Here is a 26,646-nt window from a genome sequence, read left to right as displayed (position 1 = left end):
TAACATTGAAATGTATTTTTATTGATCGATAAGTCATGTAACATTAGTATGGTACAAAGCAAGTTTGATATGACAATGGCAAACACATAATTATAATATTGTTTATTTTCCTTAGATGCTATATTTAACACATTTACATAAAAGACCAAGATGTAAGCAAAAGCTTCAGTAATTTGACTCCATTGAGTGCTTTCCGTAAACAATAGGTTTCCCTAGCAAACATCTTATTGCCTTAATTGAACCTCCTTGAGAAAGAAAACCACACACTTTGTAATGTAAATGTTAATTGTAGTAGACAATGGTCCTAGGTAAATAGCACCCCTGGACATGAAGTAAATGAAAGGAATACAGGCACTTAACAATGAAAGGTTGTTTGCACAAACAGTGCTTCAAATGTAAATAAACAAGGGTCTTCTCAACGGTCACTACAGTAGTAAAACTTTGGCACGTGTTCAGCAGCCATAATGAGAATTTACGTCAATAAAGTCTCTCAGAGTTTCTAACTGAAACTAACAGTGGGTTTACAGGGTTCTCCAGTCTAGAATCTTATAAGGTGCTGAAGCTACAAAGGAAAATGTAATGCTTTTGAAGAAAAATTCTGTATTTGGAATTTGAGATTGTCAGTAATCCAGTCCACATGGAAGAGAACAGGCCACTTTAGGCATTTTCTTACTGCGATGTTTGTATTTACGTTTAATGTCTATACAAATGTTTGCTTTGACATGTGGGAAAATGTAAGAACTTTTATGAAAAGATTGCAGTGGGGACCTCCAAAGCCCCAAAGTTCCTGCTAAGTAGAGTAATTTTTAGATTCAATAAAAATGGCTGTATAGAATGCATCTCACTGGGACCATACCAAAACAACCTTTTATCATATTACTACTGTAATTAGCTTTCTGTAGGCTGATGATTTTATAGTTTTACTTCTAGTGGGTGTCTACTAGCATAACTGGGCCAAGTTCCTAGATATATCATGTTACGGGGTAAACAGCCTGATGAAGTGATAATAATGTCCATTATAGAGTATGTGTTGTCTAGATATAATCCACCCAAAACAAAAGCCAAAAGGTGGTCACAAAGCCAAAAGTACAGACTGAGAATCTGACGTGGAGAGCAGGCAGAAATGGGACTTTTGGGGAGCTGCTTTCCACTAGCTTTTCTTAAATACTGAAAACCTTAACCAAAGAAGAAAGCTGAACTTAAGTATGGCCAAATTAAACAGCGGTTATAAAATTAACAGAAACAGACAGTATGCAGCAGCTACAGACCAGTTGGTGCTACCATTTGGGAGGCTGCAGATGGCTGTGGGTGGGAAATGCCTCTACTTTCTTAGGCGATGGAGATGAGTATGGTGTGTGCACTTGATGTTTTTTTCATACCCCCACCCCCCAACAGGGCTGTCTGTCATAGGCTGCCGGCCCGCTTTACCACTTGCCCCCGAGCGTGGGAATCGGAGCGTCCTGCCGTTCACATCTCCTGCATTCCGTTTATCGGAATCAATTAGGCAAGACAGACCCTCAGATTCCCCACCCCCTTTCCATTTTTGTCAGGTCTATATACGTCCTAATTATTTCAGTTTGGGATGCCAGAGCTGTTTCCTGGATAGATCTGATCATCCTTAAACAAAAAGAGAGGAGGCGCACACGTGGGTTGTGGCGTAAATGTCACTTTCATTTCCAATGCTAGGCGCAGAGTAAGACAGAACATTTTTTTAACACTTTGACAAGAGGGGAGGCGATCTCGTCTCCATCATGTCTTTCTGCTTCAGTAGCTTCCTCAAGGAAACCCTCTTGGAACAGAGAAGCATCTGTCCTTGTATTTTGAATAGAAGAATAAAAATCAGCCTTTGCTTTTTTTTTTTTTTTTGCATTTTCTCTGCTAGCTGTATGTCCTCAGAGATACAAATTATTAACCTTCCATTATAAACTCTTCTGAAAGTCTAATTTAATATAATTTGATATACAACCCCAATACATACAGTCCTCAAGCATAATCTTCAAATTTTTCAGGGGTAGGGAACCTCAGAAGGAAATAGCCTACGTTTATGTATTATGAAATCATTTTTAAACTAGATACCAGACATCTCTACAACAGCTTTCTAAGGAAAAAAACCAAACAAACATAAAACAACCACCCTCATATAAACTTTTGTCTTAAAGCAGGACAAACTACACATGCATCTTTACTTATTAGCACCATACAATTCTCCTTTGCATCTGTAACAACCCCTCTCAAAGTATCTGGCACCTTCATATTGTGGCATCTGTGTGTCACTTAATTTCCTCTAATCCCACCTTTAGTCATAAGGAAAAAGAACAAAAGCAAAAACAAAAACAAAGTTAGATTCAATAAGTATTCCTGACCTTTCTGGTTTTTACTGTCTCTTGGCTGTAGTCTTTCATTCTCACATGCTCCCCGGCGATCTTGAAGGAGTTTTTACTTTCGGTTATCTAGCTTTATGAAGACCAATACACTCATACAGCTAGATAACCAAAGATAACAACTCGCTTCCCTCACACGCCTCTGTCTTCCTCTGGCCAGACTCCAGATCCCGATCTCTCTGGTAGCACCGAAGAGTAGTCCTCCAGGACACTTGTCGTACATAAGATTCCTTCTTGTATGTAAATATGACCTGGTTTCTGTTTGTGTGTGCGGCTAAAACATCCAAACGAGATCTGTTGCTTTCAAAGTTTATTCCGAACTTTTTTTTTTCCTTTCAGCAAGTAATCTCCGGCAGCGTTAGCCAACAATTCATCTATTAATATCAGAAAATAAAACCAGCTATTAAGGTGCAGCAAGCGGTTACGAGTGAGCAGCAACATCCGTCCCTCCACAGGCCTCTATTTGCATTGTAAATTGCTTCATTCTCACGCAAGACTCTTTAGCCTCCCTCTATAGAGATGTACAAAGCCAGCGGCAATTTCCAGCGCAGGTTAAGGAGGAAGGAAAAAAAAAAACATCCCATTCTATAGAAGAGGTGACAGCTGATTCAAGGATCTGCTCCTGATCCTTTTGGGTTAGGCACCGTGAGCTTTTTACCAAGCGGTGGCAGCTTGATTGCACATATCTCGTGTGTGTGTGTTTTAGGGGGAAGATCCTCGATTTCACAGGGCTTCTAGGCTGGGGAGGAGAAGATGCCGTCTTGCTGGCGTGCTGCTGCCCCCGGTCTGAAAGAAGGAGAAAAGGGCCATCATTGGAGGGGCTTTCACTGCCAAAATGTGGACCAGCCCGGCAAGGTCAAAGGTTCGAGACCGCGGGAGACCAAGGTAATGATGATGTCATGAGAAATCTCAAGTACACGGTTATTGATATGCATCAGTGATCAGCCAACTGCCCCACGCCTCCTGCCCGAGCAGCGGCTGCGGCGGCAGCGGCGGCGGCGGCAGCCTTGCAACAAGCCCTATTTTCTCAATCAACATCTCTTCCGCTAGCACTACCGACCGCTCCAGGAAAAGCAACCCGCGGCCTTTTACCTCCTCGGTGCTAGTGTAGATCGCTCTAATATCCAAAGACTGGAAGAAATCTCTCTCTAAGGACATATAAAAGCATTTCAGATCTGGGGAACGTCTTTGCCTGCATTTCTCTTCTGGCAGATTGCATGGGCAGACAGATGGAGGGCACTTTGCTATTGCTTAAAGCAGGGCCTTGCTTTCTGGGGCTGGGAACCAGATCTGTATTACGCAGTGAGTCGATGTGTGATTACATTGACAATTTGCTCTGGTGGTGTGTTTTTAATGGCTTCACGGCTCAGGCATGTTTTGTATCTATGTGCCATGGCGATAGGGCAGCGTATTTGGTTTGCTCTATAAGTTCAAACGGAATGCTCTAAGCAGGCCGACTTCATCCTGATTTTTTAAAAAATGACTCTGCATGGGGTGTGTGCCTTCGAAGGTAGCACAGGTAAACACTGCAGCATTAGTTTCTACTGTTGTACGCAACTCTGCTGTAATAAAAACGCTGAGCCTTTGTTTATCATTTCAAAAATCAGTTTTCATAAAGAAGGACGAAACGTACTAGTCTTCCTTATGAAATTATGAAAAAAGTATCCTTACCTCATGAAAACGACCAAACACCTGAGTGTTAAGAGCATAACTTTACCCCACCTTTCCCTTCCCCACCCCCACCTTTTTTCTATCTAGAGGGGGATATTATTTTATTAATTAGCCTCATTCCTTTTCTTAGGACTTTTCAAAGTGTAAATATGTCACTTTGAAGAGCTCTTTTCTTCTTCTCCTTCGTTAATGGGTGATCTATATCTAATGCATCTATGATACGTACAGTTCTAATCCCCAGCTGCCCCTCCTCAGAATAGCTAAGGTGCAGTCCATGTAAGACACATATTCACCGTGGGTGAACTTTATGGATTGTTTCCCAAAATTGTGAGTCATGTTTGGTGCTGTTGCTATTCTTTAAAATATATGCTACACGTGAATGGCATAAATCTTCATATTCATTTCACACATCACTAGTTTATCACAATACTCTCATTTCTTTAGGTGGACTATTTTGCCCAATGACTAAAACACTTTCAGAATTAATATATACTCTTTCATTAATTCAGTAATTTATTCTTATAAGACATGAGTGTGAATATGCTTACCAAGTTACGTACAGAACACATATATGTAAATCTTATAAAAAGACTGACAGAACCAAAATTGCTAAGAAAAGCCCCCAATCTACAGTTCATACAATAATATCACACCAATTAAAGATACAATTTAGAAACACAGATGCCAACTTTCCCTTAGATTTTTTTATTCACTTTTTTTGGGTGAGCATTTGTGTTCTGATTATTTAGAAAAGACTCATCTACTTTTCTTATCAATCTTGGTATAAGAAGTGTGATCAGAAATGGCTGCATTGGGTTACATATAAAATGTACGTGCAGACTACAAACTAATTCAGAGAAACACACTCCCATGGAGTTACTGTTCCTTCTTGAACCACGAGGTCACAACATAAACTAATGGACAGAACTGAACACATGACTGAGGCACATGCCACTTGGACATTATGTAAAACCATAATGAGCTTTGCTGCATTGGAAGATTGAGAGTATTTTGGCCTTGCTTTCCAAGACCTAGAAGCAGAATCATTAGTGATTTGGCATGTACTACATAAAGCAAGCATATGATCAGGTGAATTCAATTCTTTAAGTCAAAACCCTAAGAAATGCCAGATATTTTTAGAATATTTTTTTGCTTTGTATACATCTGGGTGGGGGTTGGTGAAAGTGGAGAGATGTGATACATGTGTGTCTGTGTATGTGTGTCACCCCATATTTGTGTGAATTCGCAAATTAATGTGGCTATATTCCCACATTTAACAATTAAATGCATTTTTAGAACCCAAGTGACTATCATGAAAGCCAAGACACTGAACATTTAAAGTGCTTCTACAATTAGAAGCTACAGAAAATACTGTCATAGAATAGTATCTTCTAAAGCAATGCCACATAGTCATATCACCTGACTCCAGGACTGGCCCTCATACATGTCACATATACCGTAGATTCATTGTGAGAGCCCCCCAAAGTGAAAATAGTCAACATAAAGATTATGGGCAGTCTGTTCACTAGCCATATAGCCAATTAAACACTTTACCTCTCCTTCCCCTTTCAAGGTATGGAGAAATAAAAGATACACAGCAAGGCTTAACACTGAACACCTGATTATTTTGAATATTGCCAAGGTCCATGGCACGGTTTATCATATACATTTCAAGGACTTTATTATCACTTAGGATGTGAGCCAGTTGAAACAATTGGACTGATTCCTAGCAATGCCTGCCATACATTGTTATGAGCAACTATTAACACCTACATGTTTTTATTTCAGATATTTTTGTTTTTCAGAAAGCCATTTCTCTGAAATACAGAATACCCTTTCTGAAATCTGCATATTGAAGGATATATTGAATTCAAATGGCTTGCTTGCTCATTCTCTAATAAATTCCCATTAATGGCTCGTAGATTAGGACGTGATTGTCATGCTTGTTTTCTAATCTTTTTATAGGTCTCCAGATGGCTGAAACATGAATTGAAACATCCTGGTTTTCTTGGGAATAAACAATCTCTGCTTAAGTTAGAAGTGGAAAGTTATGATTTTCCACATATTTGGATCGGAATTATGCTATTCCATAAATGCAAATAATCAGGTTTGCCACTCATATATATTTAGAACACCTCTCTGAGTCCTATTCAGACTACTGCAGAGTGTATAAAGAATTGGCCTATCACTAAATCCCTTTTTAATACTGAGTTTGTAGATTCTTATGTAAGTAAACCACAGTTCACTAATACAGTCAAGACTACCATTTTCTACATAAAAGCCATTTAATTTACAGCAGTTTGTATAGTTCAGGCAAGGTACTTGACTGGCTTACTTTCTAATAAAAGTGTCCTGTTATGTCTTCTGTATCCTGAAATTCATTTTTATAGGCCTTTACAGGTTATGTTTGCATTATTCTTGATATATAGTATACAAAGGCTACACACAGGGAAAAAAACTGCACATATGGAAACTTAGATTTTTCTGGAATCGTATCTGTTGGATGAACTGGGACATATGCAATACACAGGAGGCCTACCATCCAGCAAATGATATTCTATTTTGGCTTTGTATATAATTTTGATTTTACCAAATATAAAATTTTAAATTACCTTTGGTTGGTTGTATTGTCTATTCATTTTATGCTTCTTTGTAGTCTCATCTGAAAAACAGTCAAGAAAACAAATGATCACAGTTTTAATATATACATATAGCTATATAATCATGTTTAGATTTGGCTTCATTTTAAAGTATTGCAATTACCATGATCCTTTAAAATGCCAAGAGATTACAGAAAGCCCCAGTACAATGTATGCTGGGCTTCAGCACCCACAGGGTTAAATATGCTAATTTGCATTTAAATGGAGACATGCATGATAATAGGAATGCAAAATATGCAGAATCTGGAGGGGTTTGGGAAATTAATTTTTTCTTTCTTCTTTTCTTTTATTTTTAGCTTGGAAGGAAGAGGGACCCTTAAAAAACATTAGGGATTTGAACACTGTAACCTGCCATACAAAAGACGAGGGAGAGTTCTTTCATGTAAGAATTTCAAGACTGGAACAAAGTCGTATTTTCTAAATGTTTAAGGAACTGGATTTCTAGGCCTTTCAAACAATGGGAATCCCTAGATAAATATCTAATCCATTAGAAAGATGCAAATAGTTTACTGTAAGGCCACAGCACGGTGAGATGTGCATTCATATCTATGGCTCCTGATTGGCTATTTCCTTCAGTAAATCAATGAATAATGTAAAACCTGATTGCTGTAAAGTGGTGGATTTTTTAATTCCCTTCCCCCATTCCTCCATGACTCGATATTCAAGAAGTCTTACTCTCTCAAAAATAGGTTGCTTTTCTTTTATGATTTTTTTAAATGCTTATTGTTATTTTGGAGTAGTGGGGTGGGGCTACTGGTTTTGCAAAATGAAAGTACTGTGCTGGTTCAATTATGCTGACTATGGGAGCTCCGTTTCCGAGACAGCGCCCTAATTACTGGTGGCAAGGTGGAGAAGGAGGGTGCTGGGAAGAGCTGGGCACCAGGAGAGGGAGGAAACTGGATCCGACCCTGCCATTCTGGGCCCAAGGCAGCCACAGCCCCCCAAAAAAGCCCCGGGCCATGGCCGTGACTTGACAGGGCCTCCGGTCTAACTTCTGATCAATACCATTGCTGCCCTGACCCTCAAGACAGTCCCCCATTCAAGCAGCGCCCGTACATTTGCAAGAGAAAACGCTGCAGACACTAATGCAAATACAGTGCGTGGGTTCCCACCTCCCGGTGTTCCTCAGACAATTCCAGGCCACGGAAGGAAGATCTTGCCTCCCTCAGCGGAGTCTGGGCTCCAAACAAACTGCAGAGACCGGCTCCCCTCAGATACCAGAAGCATCTGAAGCTGAAATGTTCCACGTCCCAATAACTAGCCGCGATGGCTGTATCTTGATGAATCTGAACTTGGGATAACCCTGTAAAGCGGCCTCTCGCCTCCTAGAATCCGAAAGGCTAGAGAAAAGGGAAGTGGAAATCCACTACATCTAGTTAGCTAGTGTACGTTAAGTTTCCACCAGAACCCAGTCAGATCCTCACTTCGTTGCCAGATGATTGCAACTTTGAGGTGGTTAAAAGAATCATTCAAAATGCAAATCTTGAATCCAGGAACACAAAATACAATTGTATTTAGCCTTTCGTTTATAAGAAAAAAGTGCCGCTAAACAACAACACAAAACTACATACAAAATTCCCCTTTTCAACGCTAAATTTTCCTGGCATCTCTCTGCAACTGGGGGTCAAACCGCTGGATAATTAACAGTTCTGGCTCAGACGACTCCAGAGATCAACAGGTTTAGCATCCGAGACTCACAATCAATTAGCTGTAGCAAAGCCCCGGACTGGCCCTCGGAGCGGCCCGCAGCGGGGCTCTGCGGTCACCGGCTCGGGGACGAGGTGAGGAGCGCGGGCGCGGGGTTTGCAGCGGTCACTGCTTGCCGCCTGCGGGCCGCCACGATACTCACTTGCTCTCCTCCTGCGCCAGGCGGTGTTGCCCCCCAAATCCAGCTGGGCAGGAATCGAGGCGCCGGCCAGAAGACAAGATCCAGAGTCACAGAGCGGCCGCAGTACACAAACAGGCTCCTTTCGGCGTCTCAAAAAAAGAAAAAAAAAAAAAATTTTCAGATCATTCCTCTCCACAGCACATTTAAAACTGCCGCTCAATTCCACACGGTGATTCTTGCTTGATTGCTTCTAAAATAGTTTAAACGGATCTTCCCTTCTGGGGAGAGAGAGAAGGGCGCAAAAGACGAAAGAGGAAAAAAGCCAACTTTTCCCCCCCACGCCAGGCACTTGCTCCCTGAGCCTCGGAGTGGAGAGTGAAGTGGTGTGTGCGAGGCTTGGCAAGTTTTTGGGGGGGCTGTCCAAGGTCTAGTCCAGCCCCCTCTGCCGAGGAGGACGTGCTCTGAAACTCAACCAATTTCCCCACTGCTTTTGTTACTGATGAACTGAAGCCCTATTGTTCATCCATTGCCACGGTCTTTTTCAGTCCCCACACTACGTTCTGCGTTGCCAGAGATAATGAATTTGCACCCAAACCTCTCATAGTCCCCTCCTGACAGACGGAACAAATTAGAAATGTCTCGTCTGAAGGAAGGCAATGGCTACATTTTCCTATTGTAGGATGTAAAGAACACATTTCTTTGGAAACTTCTCTTGCCTTTTCTACCTTTTATTTTCTCTTCCCTCTTTTTCTTTTTTCCTTCAGTTTTTTTCTATTGATTTCTTTAGACTCTCTCTCTCCTGTTCTTCCTCTTCTTCTTTTTTTAAAGAATAGGCCCGTCTTGTTTTTCCAGTGCACCATTTTATGTAACTTGTGGATCTTTTCTACCTTCCTCCTCGCCTCTCCTTTTTTCCTTTAAGAACTCCCTTTGCAATTTTATTTACAAACTTGGAGAATGACCTTTTGACTTGCAGACTTTTTTTTAAAAAAAGAAAGGTCTTTTGGTTCAAGTCCCCTTCCTTACTCCTCCTCCTCTTTTTGTTGTGGTCGTCAAATGTGTTTGGCTAAAGACAAGCAATACGTTATAAGGATTTTTATTCTTTAAACTCCAGAGCTATTCAAAACGTACCAGGGACGCCCTATAGGGTTTTTTTCTTTGAGGGGGGAAGAAAAAGCGTGTGTGTGTGTGTGTGTGTGTGTGTGTGCGCGCGCGCGCACGTGTTCCAGGCAAAGGCAGAGAGATGTGGGAGGGTGTGGGTGGGAGTGTGCAGGGAGAGAAGGGTGGGGGCCTTGAGGGAAAGTGGGCTTCCTGGAACACGAGCCGGGAGGCTGTCAGGGGTGTAGGCGCGAGAGGGAGGGTGCAAGAATCCGTCTCGCCGAGGGCGGCTTGCACCCCTGGGCCTGCTCGCGCTCCCAGCCGGCCGCAACCTGGGCGCGGGTGTCTGCGCGCGCGGGCGCTTGTTCCGAGCCTGCGCGCGTGCGACCGGGGGCGGAACGGGGGCTATAAAAATTCAGGCGAGTGGCCCGTATGTAAATGCGGCCCGGGGGGAGCGGGGAGGTGGTAATGAGAGCCGCGGGCGCTCAGTCCCGCCGGCGGCCCCCAGCTTTCCCGCCAAGTGCAGCGGGAGGACAGACAACCATGCGTGTCCTTGGCGGGAGGGCCCCCGCCCGCGCGCGCGCCCGCCCCCCGCGCACACGGCCACATTCCCCTCGCAGGCGTGGGGCCCGGTGGCCACGAGCATGTCAGGAAAACAAAGCTAGGGTTGCGAGGTGGAACGAAGAAACCGCAGCCTTGGCGGCCAAGGGCAGGACTGGGAAGCCAACCAACACCGCGGCCTCCGACGCTCCTTCCTTGGCAACCCGCGGCTCGGCCCTCCGCCCCGGACTCCGCATGGCCCCGGCCCAGAAGAGGCCGAGGATCATTTCTTAGCTACCTAGGAGTGGGTGGCGAGCAGAAGCGGGGGCGGCTGTGCATTGGGAGGTGCCAGCGGCTCCCGCCCGGTGCGCAGGCACGCACACGCCGGCGCGCGGGGCTGGGTGGGGGGCGGGGGTGGGGAATAGTCTGAAGGCCTCCCTGCCGCGTCGCCGAGAGTCGCTACCTCCTCGCTGAGGCTGCTGAGCTCCGAGATAAAAACACACCAGGCTGAATGAATCCGCAAGGCAGCGCCCCGGGCTGCGACCGAGGAATGGCTCACACCTCAAAAGACCTCCTACCACACGGTGTAAGAGGAAGGGCCTGGCTGTTCAGACAGAGCCTTCTCCGATAGACATACCCCGCCTTCCCAAATGGGTGAAACTCGAACTCCAGCCCAGGCCCTGAAGATAAGTCCCAGAGGTGGCCTTGGAGAAACACCGATCTCGCTCTCCTCTCGCTCGCAGCATCTCCATCACACACACACACCCACACACACACGCACGAGACACCTCGTCACATTATAACACAGGTTAATAGCATGGCAGTTAATGAAGCCGACGGGCTTAATGAGTGCACAGGTAAACAGGTACCAAACCGAGAAGCTCCCAGCAGTCGGCTGGGCGATTTACCGCTCCCTACTGGAAACACGTGTAGCTTATCGTGTTTTAGGAATGATTTGGTGTTGTCTGCGGTCTCCCCTCTTCTTGTAGAGAGAAGCCAAACAAACAAAAAAATCATGTTCCATTGTCAGAGTCGTCTCTCTGATAGCTACCCGAGCCCTGGTCTAAAACATTGGGGGATCTGATTTGGTTTGGTCTCTCCTGATTTTGGTTTGTTTTTGAGTGTTTTGTTTTTCTGGGGGAAGCAAAAGAACACGTATTTGGTGGCGCCGGAGGCGCAGGACCAAGAGCTTGTGTGTACGGCCGGAAGGCTGGCGGGGCTGAAAGCCAGGCGGTGCTAAAGAAGACGGAGGCTTGTCCTCCGCGGGGTCGGTACGGGGCCCCCTGGCCTCTTCGGCCTGGTTTTGGCCGCTGCCGCTGCCGCCGCCCGCGCTAGCGGACTCCGCCGGCTGCCGCTCCGTGTTTTCCCCCATCCCGGCTTCACGTTCAAGGTTTAGCTGCGAGGTCACGTCCATTGACGTCAGCTCCCTGTCTCCCTCTACGTCCGGCTACATTTACATACATCAAGGAAATTAGGGCATTAAAAAAATATGCAAATCCTGCGCGGAGAGGAGCCGGTGCATTCCTGGCGCGATCGCCTTTTATTGAAGCTTTTAATTAAAGGGGCCAGTTGGCGAGCCCCTGAAACAACCGCCAAAACCCCCAAAAGAGAAAAATAAACGCTGTAGCCTTCGGGAACGGTTGTTTCGGCTCCTGTTCTGTGGGCGGCTGAGGACCGCCGGCTGCCCGGCTCGGAGAAGAACAGGTTAGAGGAGGCAGCTCCAGCCCATGCATAATCAGGGCTCCGCGGCGCCTCCATTCTTTCCTCCTCCTCCTCCTCCTCTTTTCCTCCTCCTCCACCTCTCCTCCTCCTCCTCCTCCTCCTCCTCCTCCTCCTCCTCCTGCTCCCGCTCCTGTTGGTTCCAGCGTGTATTATTTTTAATACTGATGCATATGTAAAGATATATTTGCATTTTTTAATTCGCGAAAAGTTCAGGTTGTATCGTTTTATTGATTTCCTCCTTCCTTTTTTTGCTATCTTGTTATGTCTGTCTCTCTTGTCCCTTTCTGTCTGTATTTTTTGGCAAGTGTCTGTTGCTGTCTCTTGCTAGATAATACGCACAGTTGCTTCCCTGCTTCTGTGTATTTAAGGCTCCAAATATGCACATCTGTCATGTATGTAATGCCAGCTGTATAACCTCTTGGTTTGATCATAAAAGAAAAGACACTTTTTTTTTTTTCCTGACATACCCCCTTGGTTAGCTGTAATGTCCATTGCTCAAGGCTCAAAGTTTGATTATCTAATTAACTTCATATTAGCAAAAACACAGTTCGGGCCAGCGCATTTGAGATAATGTATGTATAAAGGGAAGTGACTCCAAAAATTTCTAAAGAATTTTTGTGCTGATTAACTGAGAGTTGCGGCATTTGTTACCTATTGCCTTATAGCATTTCTTATCGCAAAAAAAAAAAAATCTTTTAAAATGTGTAGACACAGCAACGGACAGCCTTCTGCAAGGAAGACATTTTCAACCATGTTCTATGTTTTACCTTATCTGCTGCACTCAAAATTTACTGAGTTTCATTTTTACCTTATGTGACTGGAAACAGGCACATTATCTCGATTGAAAAGCATCCTTAATTCCTGACTTTGAAATGAAAACAAATAAACAAAACAGTTGACTATATTAAGCCAGTTGATTTACCCTAAACTGTATAGGCCTTGAGTTAGATATCAAGCTATGGTAATCTTGTTTATAGGGTCAGATTTCCCTTTGGCAATACATCTATTCAACACAATGGCTTTTGGAAAATATATATGTATGAAGTCCACTTTTAAAATTCCCCCAAAGCTATCATTTTTAAAAGACTGATTCCATAATTGCATAGCCACAAAGAACAGCAAGTATGCACACATGCAGCTTATTCAATTAAACAAGTCCAAGTACATGCACAGGTAATTAGTTTTCTTATGAATGACTTACCTGCACAGATACTCAGGGCAAGATTCACCCCTCCCCAATGTCTTTCATGTATAAATATTCACATGTATTTTCTCCCATTTTAAACCTACAGCTGTATGCCATCTTTCATGCTGGGATCCAGCATCCATTTTTAGCACCCTTAATTCTTATGGCATTTCCAGCCCTACCTCTGGCTGTAGTTTTCCCAAGCCTACACCAAAGTGCTCATATGATATGTCACCCAATAAAAAGTGGTCAGATGGCTACACGTAAAACATTAAAAAACGGAAACACACTAATCCTTTACGTTTGCCCTTACCTTGCCAGACATAGCAAGATTACCTTTCCTAAAGTACATTTTCAGCACATTTTATGAATAGTTGCAGGATTTCACAACTGGCTGCAGAATTGCCGGTTTCCGGGGGGCACCTGGCTGAGCGAAACAATTCGGCAGGTTAAATGTCTCTTCGAGTTTAGCTGCAATTCAATCGTGCGTGGCGGTTTGTTCCTGCCTAGACTCTCGAACATACCTGCCTGCCTTTATGCAGGGATCAGGACAAACACACCCGCCACCATTCAGGGCGTAGAGTGGCGGTGCATATATTTAGATGGTACTAGCAAGGAATGTGTGCATGTACGGATGTCTGTGCATGCATGTGTGTACAGACGTGTGTGTGCGTGCGCGCGCGCGCTGTGTGACAAGGGACACAGGGAGGTACACCTCTTATCTCTGATCTCTCAGTAATCTCCTTTTCTGTTTCTAATCTCCCTTATTGGCTCATGGTAGTAACCTGAAGCATCTCAACCATCACCGTCACTGCCGTGTGCGCGCTGTGGCTTACCCCGGGGGCCGGTGGCTCGGTGGCTCGCTTGTTCAGTGGGTGTTGTGGCGGAGGGTGGGTAGCGCCGCTGCCGCCGCCGCCGTGGGTCCGGGTGCTCTGTCCCAGCCCGGCAGCCGAGCGCGCGGTGCCGGAGCCCCCTCCCACCCCGCCCTCACCCCCATCCTCCCCTCCTCTACCCTCTGCGCCTCCCCCCACTCCGCCCCGCATTACCATATGGAGGCCGAGTCCCTGCGAATCACAGCAGCAGCGGGCGGCATTTGAATAAGCCCCGCAACCCCAGGCAGACCCCAACTCCTCAACAAGATGCGTGCCCTGCATCAAGGGCCACCACTCCAGCCGGTAACCTGGCAGTGACCGACACCTCCCCAAAGTGTCCTGGGTGCGCGGGAGAGAGGTTCTGGGCCTCCCACTTGCTACTTTTATATTAACTTGACTGATAGGATCAGACAATAAATGGGGGGGGAGAGGTGGAAAACGAGAGAGAGATACACACACGCACAGAGGAAGGGGAGCAGAATGGGGGGGGCGGAGAAGAGATGGGAAAGGAAAGAGGAAAGGCACTGCGGTGTGTGTGGGGGTTGGCGCCATAAGGGAAAGGAAGACAGAGACTGAGGAAATGGGGAGACAGCGGAGATGGGAGCCCAAAGGTTTGGGTGAAAAAGGGTAAAATAGGGAGGCAGTGGGGAAAAAGAGGGGAGGGGGAGAGATACCCAAATATCTGATTTTGGACTTTCCAAGCTAAAAATATCACATCACTGAACTTCACAACCTCCAATTAGACACGTGTTTCTCCCCCCTCCCACATCAATGAATGATTAATTTGCTGTCTCAATCAGAAATAATTATTTAGAATTGTATAACAGATATAGGATTTAACATAAAGTCGCCAATTTTGTGAAACATAACAAAAGGCATGACATTTAAAGATGATGTTGGCCACCTCAAGGTAAAAATAAAGGCTTGCCTTGAATACTCAGGCATTTCCCCAGCCATGTCCCCCAAAACAGTGAGACCAAGGCCCAGAGTCAGGAACAAGACGTGTTTCGAAATGTTTTGGACTTTAAGTAAGAATTATTCTTTCATTCCCTTTGATATTTGATTGATACATTTTTCTTCTTCACCAACTGATCGTGTTTACCAAAATATATAGATCACATGTGGGGTTTAAAAAATTTTTACTGCAAAATATCCCCACGTTTTAAATGAAGATTTTGGCTTTTAAACGTTAGTTTAAATACAAAGCCAGTTCCATTTTGCATCCTAACTCAGTAACTCGAAGTTCTGAATTTAGCGTTTTCAGTGCGGTCCCCCCTCCCTATCTTCAAATCAGAACAGTGATTTCCCTGTATAAAACAATCAGAATTATAATAAAATCTCCAGTTACCTACTGGATGCACCCATTGTAAATATCCCTCTCAGTATTCATAAGCCAAACCTCCTCCTTTTCAGACACACACAAAAAGAACGCTTCTGATTAATAATCTCTTACGCGGCACACCGAGGCCGAAGGCAGGCAGCCGCAGGACGCCAGAGAAGGGCGCAGAATTCTCAATACCTAGAATTTCAATACAGATTCCAAAGACGTGCCAACTGCTAGGTTTCCGAAAGGGGATGATATTTGGCAAGCAATGCTTTGGGAGAAGCCAACCACATCCAAATACTGACTCCTTCCTGAGCCAGGGGAGAGGGGCGGTCGCGATTACCCGGCATTTCTGCGTGCAGACGTGTGCACAAGATGGTATGTAGCTCACGCAAGTGGCCAGGCCCAGGTTTCCTTCTTTTCCTAATTGTTTGGAGGCAAGAAGTTGAAACCAATCCACTCTTTGTGTGGCTAGCTCCCTCGAAGCTGGGATTTCAACCTCATTTTTAAAGCCACCGTGGAGCCGGGGTTGGAGCCCCGGTTGAATCCCCCAGCTCGGGATTTTACCAGGATACTCCCTGTGCCCGGTCGCTGCCCACGGCACGTGAAGAGAAGAGAAAGGAGGGAGAGTTTGTGGCTTCGAGCAGCTTCCGTCGGGGCCCCGCGTTCGCCCCAACAGACCCCTCTCTTCCTTCTCTCCCCCAAGGCGCTCCCGTAGGCCGGTCATTGTCGCTACGGCCATGGCCAGGTGAGAGAGGGGACAGTCCCAGATGGGTAGCGGCCCTCTCTCGGGAGCTCTGGTGGGTCTGTGAACCTGCCGGGCACGGAAGGCTGAGTGGCGCTGGGGGCCAGCGCGGGGCTCCTGGCTCCGGCCAGCAGGGGAATAGCGACACCTACTGGCCGCGTGGGCACGGCATCGGGGCCGTCGGGGCGGCCCTGGGCTGGGGGTGCCCGGCAGCGTTGGATTTGCGAGGCCACAAGAATCTGCACCCAAGGCTCGGCCTGCCCCTCTAGGCCTCGCCTGCCTCCGGGAAGGCAAAGCCTGAGCTTCTAGAGACTCAAGGGGATTGTAGGATGGGACTGAACACTCATGCGGGCACACAGGCTCCACCCCCCTGAGGTTCTTTCTTCTGGATACCGAAGGGACCCTCAGTGCAGTTGACTACAGTTCCTGGTTTTATGAGAGACTCAGGCAGAGGCTGGAGCCCTGACCTCTTCGGGTTCATGACCCAGGCCTCTTCTCCACCACTCCTATTTCAGCGCTGACTAAAGATGGTATCTTTGCAAATTAGGAACCTAGGAGAGTTCATTTTCCTCCATTAAGAGGGGAAATGTGCGAGTCAAGGACACAGACTCACAGTCAGTGGCTGGCTCCCGGAACGCAGACCCGCCGAGCCTTCCTCCTCGCCAGCCTCTTGCACCTTGAGAGCACCCTCACCGCTCCCGGGGATTGAGATTGGGTGGTTTTTCTTTAAGAATTACGATCTTCTTAATTACGCCGGAAGTAAAAGCAAATTTGGGGTGGTGGAGATATTTTCGAGACCTAAGGGTATTTATAGATCTTGCTACATATAAATAAATGTAAATGCTTCGATTGTTGGCTTTGGTGGAGAAGGGTGGGAGAGGATGCCAAGGGGTGGCAGGGACTGAGGAAAACCTAGTAAGTATGAGGATGGGAAGAAACCAACTCACGTATTGCAGATTTACTTTCTCTTAGTGTTTTCTGTTCAAGCAAATTGTCTTTTCTTATGAAAAGGAGGTGGTCCCAGCAGAGGGTGGAGGAAAGAGGGATCTTAGCCACTTCTCTCTTAGATACCTCAGGTTTCCTGCTTTGGGTTCTGAGTCTCACCTGGGCCTAAGAAACATGATTTAGTGTGATTCGGGTGTTAACTCACCTAAGTATTAAAATATATATTTCTTTTCCTAGAGAAACTGGGGTATTTGAACTAATATGCATCCTAGAAATTTTCTATTTAAAATATCGCTCATTAATATTGCAGAATTTTAAAAAACTTCCATAGAAAGTTCGAGTTCATCCTGAAAATTATTTTACTTAGCTTTAGATACTTGTTGAAACTAGGGTTTCTAAAGTGTTTTGAGGGGTGCCTGGCTGGCTCAGTTGTAGCACCTGTGACTCTTGATCTCAGGATCCTAAGTTCAAGCCCCATATTGGGTGTGGAGCCTACTTTCAAAATAAATAAATAAATGAAGTTGAATAAAGTTAAAAATTTTAAAATAATAAAGTGTTTTGAGGAAAAGGGGGAAAGAAGTATTGTTAGGGCTAGATTTTTGTCTGCATTCTCTACTATTGCAAAGTTTTACTAATTCTGATTTATTTAAATAAGATTGGAATCTCTTAGTGCCTCTAATGTGAAGAGTTTTAGATTCAATCTCTTCCTCTTTTTTATTTGAAAAACTCTCTAAAATGCTCAAGAAGGCCACTTCTCAACTGTTTGCAATATTTTCTTCTTCTTCTTTATCCTGCAAATGTATCTGAATGTGTTCTGAAAACATATGAATTCACATCCCGGAGCAGGCCCTTATCAGTTTGTATAGCGTATGAACAAACCTGTATTACTAATAATGAATAAAATAGAACTATATCCTAATGGCATTTCTCTCAATGAATTCTGCACCCCACTGCACATATCAAACTCAACTTTCTTCTCCTAAAATGGAAACCTTCATAGGAAAAGAAAATGATCACAGAAAAATTAAATTACACTGGGCACATGACAAACACCCATCAACCAAATCCACTTCAGAGGTGGCTCTGGGTATTGAAAGCATCTTGAAAAACGTAGAGGTTGAAATGTTTTTCCCTTTCTTGGGAAGAATTAGGTTTCTAGAATGCAGCTTTATTTGTGACTTGAAAATCTTAGCTAGAATGAGTTCTCATTGTTGCTTGATATTCTTCAGTTTTATTGAATCTAAAAATTATTGGCTTATCATTAAGGAAAATAGAAAAATAGGACTTAAGTGTCAAAATGGTGGAAATTCTCTGTATACCTAATCACAATCAAAGCATTAGCATATTAAACCCTAATTATATCGAGAACAGAAAATTAGGCCAGTGAAATTGTTTCTTATTCCACAACATGAATACCTACATACTATTATATTATATATAATATATATTACATATAAATATAAATTCTATATTCTACCTATCTATATATATATATATATCCATGGTTGTTACAGTGATGTGTGTGTGAACTAAAGGTGGAGATGAGGCTTTTCATTCTATTTAGGTCTTCTTTATATTTCTCTTTTAACTCCTGTTTCTTAGCTAGAAAATTAAGGAATGAAGACAGGCTAAGCTATCATTAGACTGTATCTATGTTCCTTTGTCACACCTGCCCTCCTCAGGGCTCGCCTAGGGAGGATGTGTGTGTGTGTGTGTGTGTGTGTGTGTGCACTTCCTTTCCTGCTTGTTGAGGAGCATGAAGGAAGAAAGGGATGCACGGATGAGAACATTGCTCAGAAAGGCACATCACTGTATGTGAAAAAGAGATGGATACATTAGAAATGTATCCAGCTAAATCCCAGCTAGTTGGTTATCTGGGGAGGGGAGGCTTATGTGTTGTAGCTGGCAGGCTGATTGCAAAAATCGTTTGGGGAGAAAGGAGAGGCTCCCTGCCTCTGGAGTGGCCTCCCTTTCAGCTACAGTGAAATCTGCAGGGGCTCAATGACGTTTGGCTCCAGGGAGCCAAGAGCTCCAAGTTCACCTGTGTGCATCTGGTGGGAGACAGGTGTTGTGTTTCTGTGTGTGTGTGTGTGTGTGTGTGTGTGAAGAAGGAGGTGCTTTATCAAAAATTCATCTGAAAATATATTGGTCCTAAAATTCTGCCATCTCATCAATTGGGGTCAGGCGCCAAGGTCAGTAACATGTCCCAGGCTCACTCATGGACTGCGGTAACATTATTGCTTTTGATGGTACGAATATGGCTTCTTTCATGTCTTTGGTTCTTTATGGTACTTCCTTAGAATGGGGCGAGGCTCTAGCCTCCCGCTCCTCCCTCCTTCATCCCCGCAAACAAAACCATTCTACCACTTGAGCCATCTGCCGCAGGTGTAATGGATGGCAGGGGGCCGACCTAACCACACTTTAGTCTCTTCTAGGTCGTCACCGCTCTGCACCAAACAAATGAGTCCTGTTTCGCCACTAGGGTGCCGAGGTGGATGGTGGATGCCGGCCCCCGCCCCTGGCAGCGTTCAGCGCTTAGAAACCTAAGCCAGCTGACAACACACGAAACACACAGGCACAGAGAAAACGCCGAGCCAACGCGTGCTCCCTCAGCCCCCTCCCTCTGCTCTCTGCACACATGGAGGACACGTACACAATCTTTACACGTTTAACAGCCCTCGCGACTCTGAATTCTTGGTTACTTATGATGGCCTTCCCGACCGCACATAGTCCTTGGTGTGTCTGTATGTGTGCGCGCGAGGATGTGCGTGTGTTTAAAACGCTTATTGGTAGGTAATCAGCACCTGATCAAGCATAGTAATCCAATAATCTTTTGAATACATACAATTTTTCGTTAAAGGTAATTTTTTTTAACAGGAAAAAAAAATGAAAACTATCAATTTCTTGCGCAAATCTCTGGTTCCCAATTTAGGTTCCAGGGAACCGCAGCGCTGCGCAGCCCCCGCCTTGCCAAACTTTCCCTTTCCGGGATTTGAACGAGGCTCAGATTGTCCCTTCACGACAGAGCAGGATCTCATTTGCACGCGAATGTGTAAAAGAGGGGAGCTGTGGGAACGCGCAGCACAGAGAGGGAAATCGGGTAGCTGGCAGCCTCTCGTAGTCGCTTGGAACCCTGGCAGGACGCACAGGGTGCCCCAGGGCAAGAACCCGGAGTTCAGCCTCCGAGGCGCACAGAATCCTCTTGGCCCCCGCCCTCCGGCTGGAACCCTGCCCGCCGCCCCCACCCCCCAGCCCGCCCGCTCTCACCCCACCCCCATTTTCATCATTATTTGAGTAGCCCCAGGTAATGGTACCCATCTCTCGGGCCTGGGGTACGAGCGAAGGCTGGACCCTGCCAGGAATCGAACTCCGCTGTCCCCAGAGTACTTACCTCGAGCGAGGCCCTGGCAAATGGTGGCCCAGAAGCGTCAAGTTTCCTCTCCCAGCCGTTGTGCCAGATTCCCCTCCTGCCTGCAGCTCCTCTCGGCAGGCTCGTGTGTGTGTGTCTCTCTCTCTCTGTCACACACGAGGATTACTTGTGACTTTTAGAAGCAAAAGCTTGCTTATTCAGAAGAGAAAGGGAGGGGGGAGAGGGAAGGGAGGCGGGAGGGAGGAGAGGGGAGAGAGAAATAGGAAGGAGAACGAAGAGGAGGTGGAGAATCAGAGGTAGTGAAGGCTTAGGTAGAGGAGGAGGAGGAAGAGGAGGAGGAGGTGGAGGGATGGGAGGGGTAGGGTGGAGTAACCGAAGATGGGCTGGGATGGGACGGCGAGGAATAAATTGCTCCCCACCCAGCTGCAGTGCGACGCCCCCAGCGTCCCGGGGGAGCCGGTGCGTCAGATCGCGGCTGGCCAAGGCGGGGCAGTACAAAAGCGCCGCGGGACCCCCTTCTCAGGCTACTACCCAAGCCGACTGAGCGCCAGAGGCCGCTCCACGCTTAAGCTCGGACTGTGGAGGGCTCTCCTCCGCCCGGACAGGGGTGGCTATCTAGGGATTCCAAGCTCCACGGAACTTTGATTTCATTGCCGGGCACCTAGCCATCTTCGCCTGCGTCTCAGACAAGAGCTGGAAGCCCGCGCAGTCCCCGCGCGTCCTCACCCAGATCTCCGGCGCCCACCTTAGCCAGAGCCCCTGGTGCGGGCGACGCTCGCACGGGCTGCTTCCCCACCTCCCAGGCTCAGCCTCAGTCCCGCGTCTCTGTTCACATTTGGGGCACCCCTTCCGCTTGTTTTACGGGGAGGGGTGTGTGTGTGTGTGTGTGTGTGTGTGTGTGTGTGTGTAGCGCGCGCACACACTCCAGGCTAGAAAGAAGGTGAAATCCCGGCACGAAAAAGTGGCTTCGGTCTCCTGCAGCTTGGAGCCCACGACCAAGTAGGATCATATCCAGTATTTGAGATTCAGCAGCAAGGACCAAAGCGGGAGCTCACTGGATCATTTCAACCGAGTTTCTTATACTGCAAGGATTGTCTGTTATTATTATTATTAAACACGAAAATAGGCTTTAAAAATAAAGGAAAATTACATAGAAAGAAGGGGGACGTTTTAGCAATAGACAGGAACCAAAAGTTGTTGAAAGGGTTTTCTGGGACAAGAGCATCTATAATGGGTAAAGGTGGAAGTCTCAGACTGGTACAAAACCGTTTTATTACGTGACGGGATTAAAAAATAGGAGCATGCTTTTCAGCACAGACGACCCATTAGTTCTGTTAAATGCATTAAGCCCGCCCAATGGAATGATTACATGGCAGCATTTAATGTACAAACACAGGAATACTACAGAGGGTGTGCACAAGCGTTTATAGAATTCTCTGTATATACGCATACACATTTGTAAAGAGAAAAGTTTGAACACAAGCACCCTAAACTAATAAAAAAAGTGTATTTTCTCAAAGTATTCTTTAAAGAAGGTAATTATCCTCCGCATTTCTTTGCTGACCTGTAGACGCGACATTACAGTTACAGAACAGGCTACCAGGATCGACATAATTCTGCTTATATTTATCGTGGATGGCACGTCATAAAATACCAGAGGGGGAGGGGAAACCTTGAGGGGCGGGGAAAAGAAGGCTTTTATTAACAATTATATTCTACCATAGCAGTTTAATTTAAATAATAGCAATGATGTCACGGTAACCACCCTCCTTCTCCCACTGCAGTGAGACCACTGGATGGTTGGGTGAACAATGCATTTGTATAGTTAGTTAAGGGATTATTATTGCTATAGATCTATCTGCAGCATACAAAAATCTCTGAATGTTAAACTGCTCGACATTTGGTGTGTTTTAGAACCCATTTACCTGCCAAATCTTGTTCCAGAATAAGGATGATAAAATGTTGCTAGTTTGTTCCCACCATAGTTTTGAAAGAAAATGGAGCAAACGAAGTGGCTCTTGAAAAACTGTTCTTTGTAGGCAAATGAAAATATTTCCCCTCAGCAAAAGGAGCCGGTGTGCAGTCTGAGTTTTAAAAATTCTTTTGCAGAGCGGTGATAGGAGAGGAAGTAGGAAGTACTCAGACCCCAGCCCAGCCTGCACAAGTGGGTCGCTATGCTGCCAGCGCACACCGCATACATCAGCACCCCAGCTGTCGCGCACCAGCGCGGTTTGGAGCTTGGTTTCTGAGGATGAGAGTACACTCTCCGTGGATCAGCCGTGCACTTAGAAGTGGGTATTTGTATAAGGGCAACGTTCAGGCTGTAGTACAATGGTATAATGGAGAAAGAACTCATTTTTGCATTATTTAACAATTGCTTAATAATTAAAGTGCTCTGCTTGTTGAAGAGAATTTTAGGGAATTTGCTTCTTTCTTTGAAAGTATTAGCCACTATTTGCTTCTAATCCTGAGGCCTCAGGTTTGGGTCTCTGGGGGAGGGGGGAGCGGGTTCAACAAAGTACAGCTCTGAGATATGGAACAATTAATGTAAAAGAAAGTAATGGATTATCTGTTAGGTAGAAGATGATAGAGGAAATTTTGGTTATGCTTAAATAAGGCTTAACATTGTGTAAAAGTTTTCTTCTTTATATTTTAAGGAGTCAACTTTATAAATTACTTTTCTTTTTTCCCTACTAAATCTTTTTTGACAACCTTGAAGATTTCATCTTACTTACTAGCAAAATGCCCCCAGTGCCTGAATTCAACACCCTATAGCCACCAATGGCCCAACGATGTAGGCCTGCCCCTTTTAAAGGTTTGGGACCCTTTAAGAGGACTCAAGGAAAACCCCAAAAGGAAACTGGTTCACTCGAGACTACACTGTATGTTTATCAGTTTTCTAACTACCATGTGGTTAGACCCGAAAGGTAACTTGAAAACAACCTGATTCTGGGCAAAATCATTTTGTCCTTTTGACATGAGATCATAGTTGTATCTCCAAGTTCCTCCCAGGAACAGACGGCTGCGTGTCAGGGCTGGTCCCTTCCCAGATCACTACAGGATCTTCAGCTTGCTGATGAGATCCAGCAAAGAGAACTCGTGAAGAAACTCCTGTGCCTTTCAAAAGAAGAGTGGGGGTGGGGATGCTATTTCCTGATTCTTTTTGCTAACAGCTCTTGTGGTAACAATCAGTGGCTTCTGCAGCACCAAGGAAAGCAAGAATTCACTACTAAATATTTTTGACCATGGCATGTTTAATGGAGCCAGGTTAAACTTTGTTCTAAAAATTTCCCTACAGATATTCCTCTTCTTCCTTCTTATTTTCACTAGATTTTTTAAAAATCTCATTTTTAGGTAGTCATTGCTGAAGTTATGCTACAATTAACACAGAGGCCATGGGACCTCCAGGGTCTGGTAAATATCGCTGTAAAGGGTTGGCCAGCTTTACCTGGCAGCTTGACCTCTGTATATGAGAGGTTCTCTAGAGAGAGAGAAAGATTTTTATTTGTGTGCTTGGAACGCAAGTCTTTGTGAGTTCTCAGTTGAATTCATGAGTCCAAATTAAGGAGTTGGGATATTTGCCCAAAACTCCTGTAAATAACCATTTGGACACCCAGCCCCTGGCCACTGTCTTCACAGTTACTGTCAACTCTCCCAGCCTTTGCTTTCAACCTTCACATCATCTTTAATGATATGAATTAGTCCTTTTGGTACTGAACACGGAGATTCAGATTTAACCTTGGAGGTGGTCACTTAAACATTATTTGCTATTTTATCATTCCCGGTGAAGCCCAATACCCCAAATCTAGCATTTGGCCCTTTAAGGGGCAAACCCTCCTGAAGGTTTTTTATAGTTCAAACCAGCCCTTGGCGTTAAATTCATTGAAGACAACTATTTGAGGTCCACAAGTAAACTGAAGGTTTGGAAAGGGAGATGCCACCTTTCCTAAATTTTCTTTCGTTTCTGTCTAGCAAAATGGAGTCTGTCATTCATTATATGCAATCCCCTTCTACAGCGTACCAAAATTGGTACAATGTTTTCAAAATTCTATTGAGCAGGAGTCCTTATCAAAAATCCCGAACTGGCTGGCTTTGGTATTTAGAGATCTGCTCCCGCCGAACTGGCTTTCAGGTGAAACTACCGACAAGAAGGCGGGGCTCCCTGTCACCTGCGACGGTATTTTACTTAGAATCCCCTGATATTCCGTCCTTACACTCAGCCACACACGCAGGGGGATCTGTAAGCTAATAAAAGGCAAATAGTTATAGGTTGGAAGCCCACAGTTTTTACCAGAGGGGCTTGACCAGAAAACAGAGCGAGCAGAGGCAACCTCCCGCACGCCCCTCGCGCCGGGACTTCAGCCAGCCCCCGCGGAGGCTGCGGAGGACCACCTCAGGTGAGCCGCTCTGGAAGGGGAGCTGGAGGCTGGGCACAGGGCCCCCAGGCCTGCCTCGGGCCCTTCTCTGGGAGTGCTTTGACCAGGGCCGCCATTCCGCTTGGTGTTTTCCTGCAAAAAACACCTGCTGCCACGGATCAAGTCCACCTGACACCAGATGTAGTCAAAAGAAAAAGGAAAAGAAAAGAGAAAACCCCACCCTCCTTAATTCCGTTTGGTAAGAGCCCCGGTTGCCAAATCCATTACATAATGTCAGCTCAAGCTGACACCTGTGTGGGTGCTGAGCTGGATCGGGTTCTGGCGGCGGATCGGGCCTGAAACGTTGGCTTGGCAGCGCCGGGCCAAAGGCCAAGGGGAAGAGGAACGAATTTGGGGCTGGAGGGCGGCGCCTCGGTGTGGGGGGGGGGGGAGGGGGGAGGGGGGAGAGTGGGCACTGTGTCCCGGAGGGAAGACTTCAAGGGTGACTCCCCATTACCTCGCGGACATAAAAATCAAAGCGGCGGTTTCTCGGTTCCAGAGTCCTCTCAAGGGACATCGGATGTCCCTCGCATCTCCAGGCTAGAGTGGGCTCCTTAGGGCGCCCCCTCGAACCGTATTAAGGGCGGGCTACTCACCTGCTGCGAGCCCTCCGGGAGCCCTCACTAATGGGCCTGCACCCACCTTCAGGATGCTATTGATGCTGACCTTGGAGGTACCTACAGCGTGGCGTGACAGTATGCCCCTTCCCACTGAGGGCGTACCAGTGGCTTTATTAATCGGCCATTATTACAGCAACCCAAGAGAAGCCCGAAGCACAATGAGGGCACATCAGGTATTTTTCGCCTGTAACTGAACAGTTTGGATAAACGGTAGCTAATGCACTGCATCTCGCTCTCCCAAAGACCTGACTGTCCAGATCTTTGGGGTCTGCACCAATGACTGTGAATAAAGGTCGGTCCTCCAAACTGCTGGGATACCCACAGTCCTCCCCAAACCTTCTACTCCCACGCTAAGGCAAAAGACCTCCGACCGCGTAAACTCCTCTATCAAAATCCATATTTATATTACCGAGATTTTTCTCCAAAAGAATTATGAGCTCCTCAGGTGACCCTTCCACACCCACCAGAACACCGTATCAAAGGAACTTGTCGTGGAGGTTTACAAATATCATACATTTGGACAGCGCTATTGAAATAAACCTGGGCTCGGCTGCATGCAATTCTTAGGGATTTAGTTGAGGCCCTGAAGACATGACTCAATCTCCTCAGTCCCTAGCGGAAAATATTTTGAGGGCTTTAATTGGGAAAGGGGGAAAAAAAAAAAGCTAGACGTCAAGCTCTGTGTGTATCTTTAAAACAAAACAAAACAAACCACCACCAACAAAAAACCCACGCACACTCAGCAAGAGGTAAGGACCTTCCCTGGCCATTGGCAGGCACCCCCTTCCTCGCGGGTCAAAATCACCAGGGTCGATTTGATTTCCTAGTGTCCTTCGCAACCACCCACCCCACCCCTTCCCCCAGATCACATCCATAGGCATGAGAAACGGCGTCGTTCCTATTTCTTTGCTCTAACCATTTCAAAGCCATCTGGGCATTTTTATGTACTCCGAACTCTAAATAAATATTCTTTTATATACGTGTGCGCCTAGGACGGTGTAGACCTGGGCCCCTCTCCCCCGTGGCTACCGAGTTGGAAAAATCCGCCCGGGGGACCAGTGTGCTAAAGGGGCCAGAACGCGCGCTGCCCAGCCTCGGAAAGCTGGAGCGCAGAGCCCGGCCCCGCCGAACTTGCGCTAGCAGAGAACGTATCTTCACAGCAATTTAGCAAGCCCCACAGAACAAAAGTTAAAGCGTGATGGCACTATACCTTGCCCCGGGTTACTCAGGCGCCTGTCTCCCATTTTGGACATGCTGGAAATGTTGGGTTTG

The 26,646-nt window shown here is 45.9% G+C and overlaps 1 long non-coding RNA gene across 3 annotated transcripts; it reads right to left on the bottom strand.

The window, feature by feature from the left end:
* Positions 1-26,646, bottom strand: LOC116860728. Of its 3 annotated transcripts, none has more exons than XR_004381343.1 (4): positions 26,585-26,646; positions 8,562-8,689; positions 6,665-6,714; positions 1-3,167 (listed from the first exon to the last, which is right to left on the bottom strand). It is a non-coding gene; the product is annotated as an uncharacterized LOC116860728 (long non-coding RNA). The 3 variants fall into 3 exon arrangements; XR_004381341.1 differs by lacking the exon at positions 26,585-26,646 and adding an exon at positions 20,361-20,603; XR_004381342.1 differs by lacking the exon at positions 26,585-26,646 and adding an exon at positions 13,920-14,002.

Source organism: Lontra canadensis, unplaced genomic scaffold (assembly GCF_010015895.1).
Source record: "Lontra canadensis isolate GAN:19392208 unplaced genomic scaffold, GSC_riverotter_1.0 scaffold4, whole genome shotgun sequence".
Lineage (NCBI taxonomy): Eukaryota > Metazoa > Chordata > Mammalia > Carnivora > Mustelidae > Lontra > Lontra canadensis.
Note: the sequence above shows the minus strand (reverse complement) of the source record. Positions and strands in the feature narration are given on the sequence as shown.